Genomic DNA, 15,922 nt, shown 5'->3' on the forward strand with positions numbered 1-15,922 from the left:
TTCGATCATGTGAGATTTCATCTTTAAAAAAGAAGGTGTTGCAGCTCTGATTTAAATGGTGGCGTTGTTTACATGTAGTGAAATACTGATGGTTTTGCAGGACAGATGACTAATTGAGTCACACAAAGAGTATTTGTCCTGAAGATGTGGAGAAACGTGATGGACCACCATCATAAAGTTGAGTAATTCCAAGACTGGGTGTCAAGCGGCATGAGATCATGACCGGGGTTCAGGTTGGACAGAGATCATGAAGTGTGCATGGAGTGAAGTTGGGTGCCAAGAAAAGCTATGTCAGGCTGTATATATACAGATGCAAGTCCGTGCTACACAGATTCCTTAGTGTATATATAAGACACGATATGCAGACGCACATGTCCAGATAGGTTGATGCGGCTCACTTCAAAAGTGTCCTGTAACGGCAGCTTCTATATTTCTATCATGCATCATCATATTCACAATATTAAACAGGGATGTTGGGTGGACTTTTTGTGAGTGTGCTTTCCAAATCTCGGAAACTATTTCTCAATATATCCTATTTCATTGTGTATACTACTGTTTCCACATTTAACAGAGCGGCAGCAGCACTTGTAATTTCCACTCCACACCAACTTTACCATTTTGCAGTCAATCTTTGGTGCAAAATAGGGTCTCTGGGAAAAAAATGTATCTTTCTGGTGGGAGTTATTATCTTCGACAAACAAGTTATTATTTTGTGTTTGTCTACTTGCCTCACTAAGAACGGCAGGAAAGTGGCAGCTGGGCGAAGAGCAGAAACATAGTGAGGCTCATTTAAATTATTCCAGGAAGCAGTGCGAGGACTATTACGGAGATTTAAGCTTTATTGAGTGCCCTTTCTGTGTTTTACTGGGGAGTATTAGTGATTTGCCTTGTTCACAGTCCCTTTCAATTACTCGCAGTGCTCTCTCAATCCACAAAACAGAAATGACAAAGGCATCTTAAGATGTAAAGCAGGTTGTTATTCTTGGCTCCTTTCACTGTCTCCTTTATCATAAAATGTCAGCTGCCTGGAATGGTTTTCTCCTTTACGTCCCATGCTAGCAGACATCTCTATCATTAACTGGCCCAACTTTATTTCCACTGCAGCTGCCCCCAAAAATACTGTTGCTGGTGGAATCTGTTAGGGTGATGTTGAAGGGAACTTGTGCCTCAGAATATACTGTACGCTAGCATAGCTGTCGATGTGGCAGCAGATTTAAATGGTCAGGTTTGGCTTGTGCTGGCTTTGCTTTGTTTAATATTTGGACAGGATTTGGAGGCAACATGATATTTAATACATGAATTAATCTGCAGACTTCTGGAATGCTTGTACAAACACGAGGAAGAGCTGCAGAGTGGATGGTATCTTTGTGCCCAACTGTGGCCTTCAGTCCAACTACACATCTTGCCTTTCAACATCTCACGAAGAGCCACAAAAACCCCAAATGTTCTGCCAAACGTTTCACTCTGTAAGACCAGTTACCAATCATCTTTTCATTTTATATTACATGGCTTACAGGAAACCACTTGTTTTTCTGTTCCACTTCATCATCAGAGGACTTTTAACTGGACAAAGACAAAAGGACAGGATGCAATAATTATGTTTTATAATCTTCCTGTTTGTGCCTTTCAAAATCATGTAATGACTCAGAGCCAAAGGTTTCACAGCATCAAGTATGAATGAATTCCTATAAAGCACAAAGTGTTTTATGGTGAAGTCATCTGTGCAACTACTTTCTCACACAGTTTTGCAGTATTGCGTTTGAGCCAAATATAAAACCTCATCAAAATCCATCGATCTATTTCCCTTCTTAGTCACTTCCTGATGGCCAAGCTTCCCACCTCACTCACTTTGGTGTCTTTGGTCAATACCCATAGCATTTGAGCACAGGCACATGCTGCATTTCAGCTCTTTCTTCACCAGAACTACATAACTGGAACTATTTCAGCCCCACATTTTTACTCCCATGATATCAGGTGCGCTCATCTCTCCTTTCACTTATATTTCACTTGGTTTGTAAGGCTCTTTATGTGGCTCTGCGCGCCGGTGTTCTGATACAACACTGGTGAAATTCTGCGAGGTAGACAGACTTTCACACACTGAGTGCAGAGAACTTTGATGTCCTCTGTATCCTTTTCTCTGACGTACACTACAGTGTAAAGTAATGTCAGTGTGCCCATTTCATCAAACAAGAGAAGTTTAAGTTAACTGTAATGTTCATAGGGAGCCTAAGTCTCTGCCCCTTCCTTCCGGTCTGGTTCCAGTTATTTTCTGGACCACCTTGCCTCATGCCCATATGCTGCACCTCACTTTAAATGATAAACAGGGATGTGAGTTTGGACTACATTTGTCGTGTAATGATTTATTTGCTTGTGAAAATATGTACTTATTTGGACTCCGGCACGAAGGCACTCTGGATCTTACTCGACCGGCTATTGAGTGATGCCGCTGGAAAAGCAGTGCTCTCATGGGCATTAGAATGTATCTTTCAAATTCACATATTATATGTGAGATCTATGGCCTCTTTCAAGCCAGATCAGAAAATAGCTTTTATCTCTTCATTGACTTCAGTTCAAATTTTTTGTCAACTTTGGTACCATGAGGTGGAAGTAGATGGGCTCCTCATTCCTGAGAGTTGTACAAAAAAAACATCACTATCAACATGGTACGTGCAAGGCTGCCTCTCCTGTCACTCGGGGACACAGATGTGGACTTACACTATGGGGAGTCACTATTTGTTGGGAGTGAGAATGTGTTGTTTTTAAGCATAGAATTTGTCCAGTCATTTATTTCTTGGTTGAAACATTTCTATAAATACACAGTTGAACACCCAATTGAAAGGGGTGTGAGGCGTATTTAAGGAAAACTGAATTAAGTATTAGTTCAAACAACTCATATGAGTTTTTTTTTAATCACAAGTCTTATTTATCTTAGCACTTCTGAGATACTGTAAGCAAAGTGGTGATTTTTTTAACATCAGTAATGACTGAATTTACTAAACCTCTCTGTCCTAACATTTAATACGTTTCTCTTCTTTAGACCCCTTTCCTCCATATTTAGTCACTAAAACCCTCACACATCTTTCCTTTAAATACCCTCTGACTGCAGAAATAAAATCAAATACCAAATGAAATTAGTTTTGTTTTTTTGTTCAGTTTATTTTTTTGATCTTTTTTGTATGTTTCCCTTCAGGATGTGTGTTGTTTCAGAGCATCCCAGTGGAAGTGGTCTCAAGCTAACGGAGACGGAAACACAGGAAGCTGCTTGCTTGCAAAAAAAAAAAAGGGTTGGGGTAAATAGACTGATAGGAATATTTAAAATGCTGGATGACAAAAAGAGGTCAACACGAACAAAAGGACAAGTATGAATGAAACGCTTGATGTTTTACAACAGTGGAGCCAGGTGGAGTTCTGCCATGCTTTCCAGACATTTAGAAGCCCCTAGTGTATGAATTATTCAGGATGGGGTGGGAGACTGTGTCGGCCATTAACCTACATCTTCACACAATCACGCCCAACATCATCCCCACTCAAGCACTCGCACCAGCTGACACCAAGTAGAGCAAGTGTGGAGCAATTCGCTTACCTAGGTGTTGCTTGGGAAACTAGGAATGTGTTGTATAATATTAACGTAATTATCTTACAGCACAAAAATGACACTAAAATAATTTGTGGCACCTTTAAATTATCTGACAGCAAAAGACTTGAACTCGAAAAGCAATGGGAGAGAGTGCAGACCCCCACCCGTTTACACTCATATTATGTTTTCGTTGCTGTTACTTTTGATGCGGTTTTTGATCAGTGTTCCAGAACTCGCTCGCAGTAATGCAATGCAGCTACGCAGAGAGGATCAAAAGGTTCATGGATCGAGATGGTAGTCCAGAAAACCACCTAATAGTGATCCTCTCAGTTCAGTGAAATCCAAGAATTTATTTTTGAGCTACTGTCAGACAGTCCCAGACGATCACTTGAGAGAGTGGCGTGGCCTGTCCCACCTACGTCGATTCAATTAGAAAGAACTGAGGAAATGATGAAGGAAGGAAGTTTGGGAAAAGATTGCAAATGCAATCCAGGACAACATCTCAGTGGAACTCGTACCATTGAATGATGAAGTAAGGCAGCTGCCTATGCAGTGGAAACAATTGACAAAGGCAAACCTTGGTCAGGAGAGGGGAGACATCCACATCCTTTGAAACCAAGGCAAAAGCCAGAAATACGATGATGTGCCAGAAGAAATGGAAGCTAATGATCTCAGGCTCTTTATCAAGAACTTACTAAGGTGAAGCGTGGTAGGCTAGAAACATCCTCACAAATGAGCAGACCAGGATCATGTTTGATCACGATTACCCTCCTACTACTGCTGGGGTATGTTCATCTCAGAGGTCCCATGTCACATTCACACACGCAGGCAGACCAGGGATGTTTTAGCCATGGTTACACTGTGTATTAGCTGTGGGAGGAAACTAGAGTGCATGAGAAAGCCACAAGGAGATTTTTCACAAAGAATTTGCTTGAAAAAAAAATAGGTTCATCTGTCTTATCCATGGTTTCTTTATGTTAACGTAAGCACTTTACTGAATTGTTTCCGCTCACCCACTTACAAAGGAGCTCTAAATGACTGAAAAACAACAAAGAGAAGAAGAAAGACCGCGCATATTTTGATCATTTCAAACTGCTCACCAGATTCAGACTTCAAGTACTTCAGCATGATTCACCCCAGGAATAATCAACCAGAAATGTTTTCAAGAACGGATCATTCCATTAATAACCAGAGATGGCGCGTGGATATCTGGCTTTGAAGTGAACAAGTGATTTGGCAGCAGCCTCTTTCAGATTCACTGCGCTGGGAGAGCAAAGACCTCCGACCGGGGCGGCTCATTTCCTCACACTCGTCAGACATCACACCCAGACGCACACCAAAAGGCACCCTTGCTCTTATTTGGAGCCTGCCGAAGGTGTAGAAGGGGACATCAACAAACAATATCAAAAAGGGCTTTTGTACATGTCTTCACAAAAAAATTTTATGCTCAGAAATTTCATCCAGTTTGGGTAGAATATATAACTATGGTAGAATATTGTGTAAGTTTAACGCCAGGACTTGACCTTTTATTTTAAGTTCATTGTTTCAATGCAGTCTTGACTGACGGCACATTAAACTATGTCACTTAACCAAGAACATACTACAGATTATTCAGTATTATTAGTAGTAGTTATCTGACGCCTTGGAAGTTCGAATGGGCTTTTTCAAAATGTCTTTGGGGTTGGAGTCGTCGTCGAAAGTCAAAACTCTTTCCTTTGGAAGGATCATCCTCAGGTCTCTCCTGATTTGCTTTTGTTGAACCTAAATATTTTAACCCTTTAGGCGCCAGAGTTTGATCACTAAATTTCAGCTTTGATATAACACTATTTCAAAAGTCTGTGGCTTGGAAATAGTCTGGACTGTAAAGGAGAACAATGTTCAGTGTGATGGGAGTCAATTGTGTTTATGTTTTTCGAGGTAAACAAACTCCTAGACTAGTCACGGTTCAATGTTGCCTAGTAACCATCTATACAATGGAGAAGTTGTGTGTGTCACCTGATGCAGTATGTGTGTTCCTTGGTCTTAAGTAGATGTGAACACATTAGAAACCTGATATCAGCTGACAATGATGATCTGCAGATGTGTACATTTGCCTTCAACTTACTTCACTCAGGTTGATCTTCAGTTCTCACAAGAAGATAAGAAGACGTGATTTGCTGGTTTAAGGAGGCAACTTAACCTCCATGTTAGCATTTGTTGACATTAGTAGGACAGCTGCCTTTTAGCTAGCGGAGTCTTAGTTTAGGATCTTTAAATCCACTCTTTCACCACCAAACCCGAGCAACACTATGGTTTTCTCCTTGATGCCCAAATACACATTGAATGCATCACATGTGCATCCACATTTTGGTATTTTAATAGTTTCCATATACATCTGTGCTGCAGAGACAGCATATTGTTGATGGGTGAAGTGTAAACCCTCATTCATGGATCATAATAGTCATCTAGGTTTTAGTTACGTTTACATTAGTGCGTGTCTGGTCCACATAAAATGGCCAGGCTGTCCTGATCTGGCCCTCGGACCTAAGGTTTAACTCATGCAATGACCAGAGGAGCTTTAAAACGACATTCGCATGGACTTAATCGGACCTTTTGTGGACCTCAAGTGTTTCCCGGGTGGGTGTTTTAGCTTGAGAGCAAACAAACATGATGGCTAGTTGATGAGTTGAGCAGTATGTTTTTACTGCAGAACTGTTGTTGCTCCCACCGACTGCCAGGGAAGCTCCTGCTGTCGAAACAGTCAGGCAACCGTCAAATTAGTTCTGCAGGTGCTCACCACACTTGTCCAAACATCATAAACTCACCACACGTTCTTTGCTGCTGCGCGCCTCTGCCGACAGTGGAATATATCACTAAATCTACAGGCTTGTGTTGGTGAATGAAAATGTTGCACGCCTCCATTCCAAACTGGGTGTCCGGCAACATGTCTGATGCACAGCAAAAGACTTAACACATCCATACAAATGTGCGCTGAGATGCACTTGACCGTGAACTGAAGCTGATGAATTAATCATGAGCGCTCCATATGAAAGATGGATGAGGTGGTGAATATTTGTGTGTTCTCTCGTACTCAGTCCTGGTCACGTGTGGCCAACGTTTTCACCGTTTGTTTCCTTACTTCCTAACCTCATACTGTCGTAACCTTACAGTAGAAATCACTGTCTCTGACAGTCACACAGAAGCCGCTGACCAGCATCCAGCCAATCAAATATGCATGGCCTTGCCGGAGACTTTAGTGCCCACCATATGTCCACATTTTAAAGTGTGCAGTGTAACTCACTGTCTCACAGGTGCACAAATAGGCACGGCTCTAGACACATGAGGGAGAGACGGAGACTCCGCTGGAATTGAGGTCAAGACAGATGCGAGGAATATTTCATTTGAGGGGAGAAGCTTTTTGATGTAAATCAAGATGCACAGTTAAGTCAGTCTCACCGCAAAAAGCCACGCGGCAGAGTGAGAAAGGGTGCAGACGCAGTTTTAGGCGGCTGCAAACTGTAGACGAGAAGGAGCCACACTTCATTGTGTCTCTAGGAAATGAAATGGTTTAGAAATTAAATTAAAATTTGAAAGACGGTGTCGCTCTACCAACATTAAAATGTATTATGTGGTGCTTCTTTTTTCAAAAAAGGAAAAAAAAGTGAGAAAAAATGAGTGAAAAATCACAAAAATATTTTGCCCCAAATCAATGTAAAATACACTAAAATTGCATGACATCAGATAGGAACAGACGTGGAGAGACAGTGATTTTTCTTTAACCCATTGAAGGTAATCTGTTAAAAAAAAAAATTTTTAATTTTTTTATTTTTTAAAAGTAATGAGTGGAGTAACATCACTGTAGTGTCCTTTGATGAGTGACCCATATTTAGTCAGCTTAGATGCACATCAGACGCACAACAGGAGTCGCAGCTTTTTCACTTAGTAAATTGGAGGACAGTCCCTTGAACGCTCACCACCCATGTACATTAGATTTTTTTGCTTTAATATGCATGTAGTCTCTACAGCATGTAGCTGTGACTAGAGGAAAGATTTGTGTTTCAACACGCTGTCGTTGTTGACTTACTGACATCAAAGAGCGAATGTGTTGGGCCAACTTGAAACCCTGCTGTGGTCAGTTGCATTGGCCGATGTGATTGGCCAGTGAGAGAGCCCTGTATTTTTCACAAAAGGCTGTCATTTTCCTACGGACCCCGCCCCACAAGCCTGCAAGAGCTCAAGTTAATTTTGCACCTAATATCTCAGTCAAAGGGAGCAAAAGCGAGAGCGCGCTGAAATCATGAGTTACACACTCGCAGCAGTGGATTTAGGTGCTTGCAAAAAACACATTTGAGGACTTGTGACTGCAAATGAACAGCAACACATACTCAAGTTTATAGGGACCTTTCTCCGTGACAAATCCGTTTGTCACCCAAATTACCATCATATATTACTGTGCTTGCTCAAACAACACACACAGCGGGAGTGAGGAAGAAAGCGCTGCAGTTCTCTCCACACAGATTTGGGAACTTTATGACGTCTGCAAAACGTGTCCCCCCACAGTCCAAAAACATATGGAGGATTATCAACGATTACAGTTGTCCCTCCTGCTTCTCACCTCACGTAGCTGGGACAGGCGTCCACCACCCTCAGATAGGAACGAGTCGTCCACAGTGAATGAAGGAAACTGAAACCTCTAGCATCTAACAGCCTGGATGTTGCCGCTCTTCCAGCTGCAGTCAGCACTCATATCAGACTGTTTTCTTTATTTCAAGACAGTCTATTGCAAAATGTTAATTCTGCTAAACATTACCCCCAGGACTCTTTTTCATGTATTTTTATTACCCTCATGGGTGACAAATTTCATATTAAAATGTACACATATCTATATAATCATGAGACCATACAGCTGAACTGATGGTGACAGTCGGAGCTAAAACAGTAATAATCGCGCTGGTTCCTCTTTTCATTCATGCATCAAAGCATTAATACATTCAATTAATGGCATTCGCTTGTGAGTCTGTATTTTCTCAACAATTATATTGTGTATATTTCCCCCGTCTACTGTGTCTGTGATGGATAAGATACCACATATATTTTTTAATCCCCTTGGTTTTCATTCTGTAGCTAGTGAAGTTAGCTGAAGCTGTTCGCAGGCGGGTGCACAGTAAACTCCACAGCCGACAGTGTGTCTTGCAGGTGGCAGACAGAAAACAAACAAACTTTAGTTCAGGTAATAAACCTGACACTTTGGATCCTAATACTATATAGTACCATCCATCAACATTCAACATATCATATCAACATTTGCACATAATAACAATGACGTGTTTATATTTTGTAAATTTGTTGTTTTAAGTTGTGTGTTATTGTAAAGATTTTATTGTGTTTTTCTGTTTGCCCTGCCATGTTTCTGACTATTGTGTTAATTTAAGTTGACTTTTTTTACTCCCTGGTTGTGATATTAACTTTGATATGGAGAGGGAAATAGTTTAATAAATAAAATCTCACACAGTATGTAGATTATTGAGACATTAACACCAACTGTTTATACCACTGATTTTGTAAAGATTTTATACCTCCTGAATGTTGAGATGTAGCAGCTGATGTGGCGGAGGAAGGAAAGTGAGGAAACACTGAGCAGAAATTGGAATTCGATTCGGTCAAAGCATGAAACTATTCTGTATATTTCATTGGTCATGTGAGATAGATACAAGATATCTCTATATAGTTTCTTCAAAGGATCGTTTGAACTAAGGTAATTCTATGTTCAGAAAGAAGGTATATTCTCTCTTTTTTAATAAACAGACTGATTGACCATGTTTCTGTCTATTTTTTTTTTTTACCACATTTGAAGTGTGAAAGTGAGTGTGGAAAAATGTTTCATCACCATCTTTTATTTTGCGGTCCTTTATTAGCAAACTGTGCTAAACCACCCACAACTGGAGATTTTTAGATGAAGAGATAAGCTATTTTAGCATAGTTTGCCTGAGATAAAATCAGAATAGAATACAATCTATGAACGACTTTCCTTTTTTTCTCATAATTTGAAATTGCCTTCCAGAGACAACCCTGCAGGATTAAATATTGCATTCATATACAAACACCTGTCCTGTTGAATACTGAGTATTTGAGAGTTGACATGGGAAACTAAGATGAGGGGCCACATTATGTGTTCGATATCAGGAAAAAATATAATTTGAAAAAAAGGGGATAATTGGTTGGAAGATGACAAAATAGAAAAACATGTTCTGCGTACGATTACACAAAATGATGGATTATTTGAGGAAAAAAAATACTATAAAAAAACCCAAAAATAAACGAGTTTCATTCAGTTTCAATAAATATGATTAGAAACTCTTCAGATTTCAAAAACTAATCACAAATTAACCAACAAAAAATACTGAATTGAATAAATAGGCATATGTTTCACAGCAGTTGTCTCAGTCAAGAGAAATAGAAGGAAACTTCTAAATGTTGTTCACATATGAAAAAAAGGCAATATATTGTACGGAGAAAAATCTATATTAAGTATTAATGAATAATCTCAAGACTGGTGTACTGGTGTATCTCATTAAACACTGAAATTTCCCCCAAATAGTTCGACCTGGTCAGGTTTGTCCTTCCACAGTGCCCGCATGAGGGCAGGTGAAGGGCTGCTTGTGGCCCCCATGCCTCACTTTGCCTGAGTCTGCATCAGAGTGACATTATGCTTTGAAGCAATTAATGGGTCTTAGAAACAGTCAGACTTTTTGGTCAACATCAAACGGCCGATTGATGATATGCATCTTTATTTGCCTGAGGTTACGTAACTGGAGCAGAAGACTTAAGTGCTCATATACCAAAGAAATGTGCCATATTATGTCTCGGAATATTAGACCTTTTATTGAAAACAATTGTTGACGACTCATTATGAACACTTTCCTTTCTAAAGTCAGTCCCGCCATGAGCCTTCTGAGGAGAGAGAGGAATGTGGGTTTGATGTTTAAAACACGCAGCACGTAAGACACCAGCCAGTAAGACGGGGTGGGAAGTCGAAACCAGCTATGGAACGACTAATGAAAATGATCTGGAAGACATTTGTGTAGCGATATCGAGAGCAAAATACACAAAAAGTCCCATCTCATAAAACCGACTTGTTTTCTCTGACAAAGCTGGAATGTGATCTCTGCAGTGGCGCGGCTGGTTTGTGCTGATGTTTACTAACTGTAACACTGGGGAAATTCAATCCTACGCCGACTGCGCCAGTCTGTCGTCTGTCATTTGCTCCCGCTAGTTCTTAATCCCATAAACCTTTAAAATCAACAATAAAAATACAAACTCCACAAGCCTTCTTCAACTTTATTGGTAAACTGAGATTTATGTTTCATGTTTATTTGGGGATGAGTGAGCAACATGAAACCATAAGTGCCATCTGCATAGCGGAGAGTTAGAGAAGCAAACTATTAATGAAGTGTCTTAAAAATTCATTCCTAAATCAGATTTGCTTCATCACTGCTGCCTGAGGTTTATTCTGTCCTGGGTTGGTGGGGAGGTCAGGCCTGCAGCCTGTCTAAAGTGTGGATCGACCAAAAGGATGATAATAAATCAGTGTGGTGCCTAGTGAATCTATCCAAAGTCAGGATTGTAGACAATAGTTTAACCCAAAGTCTCTGTCTTCTCTCCTCTCTGACCCTTGTCCCCAGAATCAATAGATGACTTCCTGTGTTCTGTGGGGTGACAGCACACTTCAGAGCCCTTGGGGTTCACGTTTCATTTGCGTGTGTGTGTGCATAACATCAAGGGCTTCAGGGGTCGCCGGGGCCGCCAGGGTCAATACTGACAGCTCACATGTATGTCTAATCCTTTTGTGTTTTTCAAGATGATGGTAAGCTCATTGACGCGCATTTAATGTTTGGATATGTTCAATTTAAAATGTTCCATGTTCAGTATGGGATCTCAGCCTCTCACCTCAGCAGATATCAACTTGGAACATAAAATCCACCATTATACCGAAACAAGTTCTCTGCTGACAGTTTAACTGACTGACTGACAGGCCTTGATGCTGTTAAATCCCATAATAATCCTGGCTACATCTATCGCCCAGGGCAATGAGCGGCTCTAAATGGCTTCGGTTTGAGTGAGATCTAGCCGCAGAGATTGATTTAGTCTCTCACAGCCTCTCCGTTACCTTGAACGCTTGGCTGAAAAAAAATCTCCTTTTCTCCAACAAAATGACTGTCAAAATAAAATACAACAAAATTGCGGGTTGGAAATTAACTCAAGTGGGTAGTGACTTTCACATTCAACATGAAAAGTTGTAAGTAGGCGTCAACTTTACAAACGCTATATCTAAGATAGCTTTGTATCGCTGAGCTCTATGCAGTTATTCACTGCCATTGCTATATATGGTGGTTTACCCAGCTGGGAGGTCATGTGACATTGCCAATCCAGTGACCACACAAAACACACACAAATGATGGGAGGCAGACAAATGTAAAAAATAAAAAAAGCTTATAATATACGCAGGGTCCAAATGCAACACACTGTGAAGCAGATACTAGCATGTGGATCCAGCGCGATGATGAGTGTAAAATATCAACTCTTGTATAGTAAGTTTAAGGCGACATGATCGATCAATAAATGTAAGGATCAGATAATAAGACTGGAGACTGACTTGTTTTTGTCGTTTATTCACGCTAGCAAAATGAATGCTTGGCTTTGATTTAAATGATGGTGAGAATACAGATGATAATTTCTCTTCTTAATTGACAAATGTGCGACGGTGAAGTGCTCATCCTCCTGCCGTCCATCTTTCCACGATGACCGGAACCCTGAAGGCGAGTCAATGAGCTTTATTGACAGCTCACCCAGGAGGCTTCTCCCCGGCAGACGGTCCGCGCCTTCAGTCTCCACCAGTTTAAACATCGGTTCCATGTCTATTAACAGTGTTTGGGTCGTGACCTGACCTCAATTACGCTTCACCCTCTCCTGTTCAACTCTCCCTCACCCCCACCTTGCACCTCTTGGTTTACTCTCGGCAGACCCACCACCACCACCACCACCAGCTCTCAGTGTTTCGATGTCCGGCACACACACACACACACACACACACACACACACAGACTCCTCCTGGCCCCCAGCTTAAGGGCATTTATACCGATCTGACCCTGAGACCCTTGTGTGTTAATGATCTCCAGCTCCTCCCACACAAACACACACAGACTCCCAATAACCTGTTTGTGCTTCCCTTAAGATAATGGCCTCTCAGAGAAGGTAAACAAGTCACCTACAGCGTGTCTTTCAAACAGAGTCTCCACATTTTTGAACCTCCAACGCATCCGTTCTCTCCATGGCTTTCTGTCACAATGAATGCTGTTGCCATGTCAACAGCCTCTTCTGAAGTCGTACTCTTGTGCTCAAGTACATTTCAATACATCACGATTAGGCTTTGCTGGCTGAGGTTTGACGTCACTCGGATCAATACATTTTGTCCCAAACAAACATGTTTCAAATCAATGCAATCCAAGTGGGAATGTAATGGAGAGGCAGTTGAATCTAATTCGAGGAGACAGAGACAATGATGGTGATTAGCTGAATATTTCCACTGAGAGGAAACAATAAAGCCTCGTACCGTCTTTATGGCTGTGTTACATGGCCCGGTGCCTCTTACTAACATCACTTGCGACTTCGAAGATGGGAGTAACTGTAGACACACCTTGAGCTCCTGCTGATATTAGAGTGGTTAATTTACCTTTGGAATCTTTCACCGGATGGGTGGATTATTTGAAATAATGCCACGTAATAATCCATTTAAAATAGCATTCCATGTAGCCATTTCTTCACTGAAACACTGGGCACTTGGTCGACATTCCTGGGCTTTTCTGGACACCAGGCTTTCTTTAGCGCGTTTTTCTTTTATCCTCCATCTGTCCACTTCCTCTTCCTGGATGTGTTGTTTATGTTGCACCTCCATGCATTTGTTGAACTCATGTAATCCCTGAGAAGGTGTTTCTCTCATACCTACTTGTGAGCCTCTCACTCATAAACACACTCTCATCATTCGTCCCGATGTCGGCCGCGCCAGTGCTTGATACAATACCGGCGACAGCGGAAATGAACGGTGTCGACCTCTGTTATAATTCAGCAGGGGCCGACCTCTTGAGAGGGAATATATCTACTGTACTTGTGCGCTGGGGAAATCAATCTCCACTCATGTTCGCAGGCGTGTTGGAGAGGGAACTTCAGAGAAGGCACACATCTGTGCTTTCCTGTAGTTACGTGCAAAGGCAAAGACTACTTCACTGGTGAGGATAAAAGAGTTTGACGGGATGGAAACTTCCAATTACGCGCTTAAGAATTGCTCCCCCTCTCTCTCTCTCCATTACCAAGTCAGAGACAGTGCAGCGTGAAACAATCAGTCACATTTATTTTACACTGCAGTAATTGAAACCAACCCCTGAAGCACCTGAGTGATTAAGACTGTTTAAAGTAATGGCATCATGATTACATTTTCAACATTGAAGTAGCCCACTTTGCTTCCATTGACTTCAATACAGTTACATAAGAAGCCAGTTAAGTTTTTAATGAAAAGTCATGCATGAATTTCATAGTCATTAAAGCCCTTCAAGTTTTGTGTGCACTGCCGCGGGAGTTTTTTCAAGATTTTGTTTGGACCGTCTTTCCGATGGCGTAAACTGTATGGCTTGTGCAATATTTAATTTTTTTTAAACCTTTTCCTGTGTTTATATATTTGCCATTGTGGACATGTTCTTGGACGAGCTGAAAGAACGGTTTGTTTTGGGTTTTGTTTTTCCTTGGTGTGGCTCACCATAGCATGGTTTGCTCAACAACAAACAACATTTTTGTGTTGCAGTTGTGGTCCAAATTGTTCATGTCACTCACGTTGCATCAACACATACAGTGAATGTTTGTACACTAGTCCAACCATAACACTGTCAGTCAAGGTAATAACAACAAGTTATTGGATAATTACACAACTCAATAGCCAATAATCATACTTTGATGGTAGTTGGTGTCTACATATGTGTCAAGTAAGTAGTGGATTGTGAGTCCACTTTAGAAACCAGTGTGGACCTTTGCTACCGACGTTACATCTTAGTCTAAAGTCACCATGACTTTGTATCAGAGCTGTTTGAAAAACATAAAGTAGGTAGCTATTTCTTTTATGAATTGTGAAGTGACTGTGGGAGGTGGAGTGGCTCGGGGGAAAAGCTGCTATTGTTTGTATGTGGCCAGTGTGGCGAATTAGCTGATCTCTGAGGGTGGTGTTTGAACACTGAGGCAGTGGTGATGTAGAATATCTCACCCTGTTTTTGACCAAAAAATATATTTTTCTAACATTCCATGCAAAATGACAGGGCTGTCTTTTTGAATATGAGTCATCATGAGTCACGGAAAAGTTGTGTGTTCTGGTCGAAGAGCCCCTGAACCTTCCAGTCCTTAGAAACCCTAGAATAGAGAGGTGTTCCCGGGTCTGCCTTCAGATGTGGTTCCCACTGAATTACTCTACACGATGACTCATATTCATGATGACACTTCTTTATCTAAGAACAGAAACAGAGTTTGTAAACCTCAAGATAAAAAAATTGCTTTAGAAACAATATTACTCAATTAAGTCTTACTTAAACAAACAAACATATGGTGTATATAAAACATAATTATTATAATGGCCTTCAAAAGAATCGACATGTACATGTTAGTGTCCGTACATACATTTGTATCCATCATGAAGCACGTGGCCATGGTACGGATTGTCCGGGAGGGTTGACCGTGATATGCTCTGTTGAACTGACATTTGCCTTATGTCCTCCTGAGGCCACCGTAGTTAGAACTGCCAACAGTCGCGTGCTGAATAACCTAGTGGGTCACATAATAGTGGAGAGTGTAGTTTACATGTTGTGATCAGAAAAATGTTTTCAGGAACTTGTCTCTTTTTATTTCCATAAAACTACAGTATTCCTAAAATTGTACTTTATAGCCTGAGTAGGAAACAAAAGTGATCCAAAAAGTAGTTGAGGTAACTGCAAAGTCCAAATGAGGTTAGACTGCCTGTGAATTCTATTTAAGCTGTGCATGCCATCGTAGTTGAAGTCTCAGCAAAACCAGATATGGAGTCTTCGTCTTCTGAAAACTACACAAAGCCAATGACTACATACAGTATGAAGGTATGTATCAAAGCGTGTTATCAAAGTGTTTCCCCAGCACAACAAACAAAGACTTATTAACCATAGCAAAGACGACTATTGAGTGACGACTAGCATGGCTGACTTGAGAAAGACTGCACTTTGAAATCTTTATTTACTAACTGAAGATTAAAAAAGAAATCTAGGATCAACTAGAGACACAGAAAGAAACTAGTCCTACCCG

General features: G+C 40.9%; 1 protein-coding gene across 2 annotated transcripts in view; it reads left to right on the forward strand.

The window, feature by feature from the left end:
• Positions 1–15,922, forward strand: part of ntrk2a (neurotrophic tyrosine kinase, receptor, type 2a) — a 71,149-nt gene that overhangs the window by 28,943 nt on the left and 26,284 nt on the right. The gene's annotated exons all lie outside the window — the stretch shown is intronic.

The sequence above is a fragment of the Synchiropus splendidus genome, chromosome 7 (genome assembly GCF_027744825.2).
Source record: "Synchiropus splendidus isolate RoL2022-P1 chromosome 7, RoL_Sspl_1.0, whole genome shotgun sequence".
Taxonomy (NCBI): domain Eukaryota; kingdom Metazoa; phylum Chordata; class Actinopteri; order Syngnathiformes; family Callionymidae; genus Synchiropus; species Synchiropus splendidus.